Source organism: Trichechus manatus, unplaced genomic scaffold (genome assembly GCF_000243295.1).
Source record: "Trichechus manatus latirostris isolate Lorelei unplaced genomic scaffold, TriManLat1.0 scaffold00212, whole genome shotgun sequence".
Classification (NCBI taxonomy): Eukaryota; Metazoa; Chordata; class Mammalia; order Sirenia; family Trichechidae; genus Trichechus; species Trichechus manatus.
Window position 1 is genome coordinate 2692877 of NW_004444148.1, and position 5167 is coordinate 2698043.

A 5167-nucleotide genomic window follows, 5' to 3' on the forward strand; every position below is an offset into this window, starting at 1 on the left:
ATTGCATTAGACTGCTGGTAATTAACCAAAATCATTGTTGCTGCTTTTAAATTTTTTCACAGACAACTTGAGTGAAGACATTTTTGTAATTTTTAAATAAACTTAAATGGATGCCTTTGAGCTATGCATTTTCTTTTTTTCCAAAAGTACATTAGCTCAGATTTTAGCTTGATTTGGGACCTTGTCTTTCTCTCAAAATCTGGAATTCATTCATTTAATCAACAAATATTTATTCAGTGCCCACTATGTGGCAGGCACTGTTTAAGGTTCTGGGGAAACAGCAAAGAATAAGATAAGCCAGGTTCTTCCTCTCGTGTGCAGGATGTTCTAGTGCAAAAGACATCAGCAGATTATACACACACACACACATCTTTTTTAAAAGAAAAAATTGATGATAAATTGTATGCAGAGAATTAAAAAAGGGTGATCTGATATTAATAGGCTTTCGACTTTGGAGTAGATCGTTAGAAAGTAGATGGCAGTCCGAGATCTGAATGAGAAGCAGGAGTCACTATTGAAAAGCAGGTCAAGAGCATTCTAGGCAGCTAGGAGGTTTGAGACTCGGTTCCCCCAAAACAGAGCCTAAGATAAAGGCTTCCATGTAGAGAAGTTTATTTGGAAAGTGATCCCAGAAAGCAGGAGTGAGGGACAGGGAGAGAAACGGGAAGAGGGAAAGCCAAAACAAAGGTACATTATCAAGTTGGCCACTGCTACAAGTGACTGGTGTTCAATCCTGTAGGGCCTTTGACTAGCCTTATGAAACACATCTCAGGTGTCTGTCCAGGGACAGGGGCAGATTGTCCAATAGGCAAGGTAAGCACAGGCTTACCTTGCACTTACTTATTAATCTGTGGTGAACAATTGATGTGGTGAAACCTATGTGAAATTGTTCACTACAGATTAATAAGCAAGCACAAGTAAGCCTGTGTGTACCTTGCTTACTGGGTCATCCAGCCCTGTCAGGGATTATAAATTTGAAAAAAGTCTTTGATTCTGTAGGAAGGTGCTGTGGGGTTGGCAGAAAGGCAAATGCCAGCCATACTTAGAAGCAGAATCTTTGATGTGAAAAAATGTGAAAATGTTCACTTCAGATGATCTGGTAAGCAAGGTAAGCACCGTGTATAATCTGCCCCTGCCAGGGGACAAAAGGGGGATGGCATTTACCCATCAGTTCCTGTCCACCATTGGTCAAGGGTGGCCTCATGTGTGTCATCTGTCCTACACTTCCAGATTGTGCTGTTGAGTGCCAAGTGGGTTCCCCATGCTTCCTATGCTTTCGTGTCAGAGAATCCCCGGAGTAAGAAGTTAAGAGGTACACAGCATTGGCCTGGGATGAGGTGCCCTCAGGTAGCACCTACATGAAGCTGTCAAAACCTGCATGGAAGTGGTCACTGCATCAGTGGCTGGAGGAAGAAGTGTGGCTGAAGGGATCTGGAGGGGTTGATGCACAGGAGCTGTCTGATACAGCCTGCCCCATCCCTTGATCCACTCAGATTCACCCTGTCAAATCCAATCCATCACCAAGTCAGTCTCCTTCAAGGTGGTGGGACCTGGAAGGACACAATGCAGATTTGTGGACCAAGCCACAGCAGTGGTTCCCAAACTCTAGTACATCAGAATCACCTGGAGGGTTTGTTAAACTACAGACCCTGAGGTCCCACCCCAGAGTTGTTGATTTAGTAAGTCTAGGGTGGGGTGGGGGCAAGAATTTGCATTTCTAACAAGTTACCAAGTGATGCTGATGCTGCTAATCAAAGGGCCACACCTTGGGAACCACCAAACTACAGTCATCGCTCCAGCTGGTCTTGAGGCCAAAATTGACTCATTAGCTCCTTCTCCATCACCCATTCTAAATTTCACTCACCTTTGACCATCACTTCACTAGACTGCTCGCCTGATAGTGTGACCCAGATTTCCTTGTCAATGGATCTGAGCCCTTAGATGCCTTGCAATAGTTGCTGTGATTGCCCATTCACCATTATCATGAGGCTCAAAAGTGACACATCGGTGAATCTTTTGTTCCAGACATACTCCTCTTTAGCTCCTTATGGTAATCAGCATAAATAATCCCCGCCAGTATAATAGCTCCTTTCTTTGACTGCTTGTCCACTGATATGGGGAGCCCAAAGTGACAATGTGATAGTCATAGAATCCAATTCACTGGGATCCTTTCCTTACTTGGTCCCCCTGGTGAAAGCATCCCCCTGCCCCCTGAGAATCAAAACCTCTAATCCAGCTGAGCCTATGTTGTAGGAAAGAGAAATACAAGTTCTTCCAGTAGGTCACTGATTGTGATAGTGAGAGAGGTTAATCCCACTTCCATTCATTGGTTCCCAGACCTGTGTATTTTAACCACAGGGGATATATATCAGTCCTTGTTTAAGCATATTTGTCAAATCTTGGAAGACAGCACTCCAATTCTGTAAAGTACTGTTCTATAGCTGGTGCTATTTATGCTGGCTGCTTCTGGTATTTAGGTATGTGGCAAGACCAGTGGATCCATTGCCCCACCTCCTCTCCCCCCAAAAATTGGTCCCTTGAGTTAATGGTATGTGAGACATCATGACAATAAATCTGGCATTCTCTGTGTCCTAGCATGATTGTATTGGAGGATGCACTGCATGCAGGGCACACAAATCCATATTGGCAGTAGATGTTAATTCCAATAAGAACAAATCACTGCCCCCTCCTGGGTGGAAGGAATTCAAAGGAATCAACCTGCCATCCTTGAGGGATGGTGCCATACTGAAGGCTCAACATCAAACCCTATTGCTGGCAAGTTAAGCATTTGGAAATGGCAGTAAATAAATAAGCCTTGGTGGGAGGAAGCCCATGATATTGGGCCCAGGTAGAGCTTCAATACCTGCCATCATGACCATTCCATATATGGGCCCGTTATGCCAGGGTGACTGATAAGAGAAGCTGACATCGTCTGGTCTACTTGACTGTTGAGTGCTTTCTCTGTAGTGGATGCTTTCTGGTGGGCATTAACATGAAATACAAGGATCTGCATGCTTTGTGGCAACTCTGATCCCCAGATTTGTCTTTGACTTTTCACTCTTGCTCCTTCCAAGCTCCTGACCAACCTGCCAAGTCATTTACTTCTACCAGGAGTCCATGTATATTTATTCTTCAGACTGCTTCCTTCTCCATACAAAATGGATTACCAAATGTACAGCTCACATCTCAGCCCACTGAGAGGATGTCCCTTCACCAGTCCTTTAGAAGCACCCTTGTTGAATATTGTAGTGTGGAAGCAGTCCATTTATAACTAATACCAACATATCATGCCATCTGTTAACCAGCCCCACAGGTTTACCTTCTCTGTCAGTTGACTGTAGAGAAATACCCTTTTTCCCACGAGACCATGGGTTATCAGTTGAGGAGATGCAGGTGTAACAAAGGTGAGTGCCATAGGAGTCTGGGTCACCTGTCTATATAGTTTAGTCGTATCTTCTGAATCTCAAGTCTGATCCAGAATGCAGTATTTCTGTTATACAATGGATTTCTGCTGTGCCTGCCTGAATTTATGACTCCATGGATCTGATAATACCCAGCTCATGAGGAGATGGCTCCATGAGCTTAGTCACTTCGTGTCCCATAGTTAGGTAACCAATCTACCTACTAAGCCCAGTAGCATGCTAGGAACCTGAGTAGTTCTCTGTTGCAGAAAGCATGGTGTTATTCCAGGACCCTACAGGTCTGTGCTATAACCTTCCATAAATCCCTGTCTATACATGGTGCAATAGTGGTATTTAGGGTTCCCTGGTATCTGTTCAGTTTAGACCTTTTATCCAACAGTTCTTTAAAATTCTGGGTATGTATATCATATATACTTGTGGTAGCAGGGCCCTTCAAGAAGACCTGCCTTCCCCTTCAATGTGCACTGGATTTGTAAACTGGAAGCTAGTTAAGGAACCATTTTTTCTCATTGGGACAGGGTATGCTAGCTTTCTGCTCATCAGCATTCTCTCTCTTTTTATTTTTTTTGGTTATACAAATCAAGTAACACTCTTGTTAGCTGACCCTCAGAATTCCATGATTAGCTATTGTCACGAAGCCCTGCAGATCAAGGCACACTGATTTCCACTCCAGCCATACTGTCTATTATAATAATTATACTTCTGACATCGAAGTATTAATACATGGCCTCTGCCATCCCAGAATCCTATCATCCTCACTGATATTAGCATGCCCAGTACCATGGCAGCATTTTGTACTGTCAACCCCTGGTGGGCAACCACCATTGAGCTTTTCAGATGCTAGTATACCCCCTCCAGCACATTCTTTATTCCCTTAGTGAAGGGAACATCCTTCTGGGGGATGTACATAGGTGGTTCTTCAAAGCCTCATATAATGAATCCATTCTAATATTCATACCTCCTAGAACTTTCTCTTTTTCAATACTATACTAGAGTAGTTCTACCATCTCCACGTCATTTATTATAGGCCATTATCATGTTCAAGCCTCAACAGCCACGCCAGAAGTATATTAGGACCAGCTTCAGGTGTCCTTGCAAGAACATTAAACTCCAAGTCATGGGTAGATGATCCCATAATAAACTCTCCCGTATTCTGTCGTTATTCTTCCCTCAACCCCAATCCCTGTTCCAACACCCTGAAGATCCACTCCCAAACATCTCCCCTGGTTCCTGACAGTACATATTAGCCAGGTTTTGCAATTCCCTTAGTGTCTTCAGCTATTGCCTCCTCAGAACAGGGATTATATTTCACCACTCAGGCTGTGTTGAGACCTGACCCTGTTTATTGGTTTGGAGACTCTTATTTTTTTTTTTTTTAATTGTACTTCAGGTGAAGGCTTACAGAACAAATAATTTCTCGTGAAACAGTAGTACACATATTGTTTTATGACATTGGTTGACAACCCCACAACATGTCAACCCTCCCCTCCTTGACCTTTTTTTTTTTCTGGTGAAAATATACATAGCCAAAGATACACCATTTCAAAAATTTCTACATGCACTGTTCAGTGACATCGACTACGCGCTTCCAATTGTGCTGTTATTCTCACTTTAGAAGAAGGCTTACAGAACAAAATAGTTTCTAATTTAACAGTTACTACACATGTTGCCCTATGACAATGGTTAACAATCTCACAACACATCAACAATATCCTTACTCAACCTTGGGTTCCCTATCACCAGCT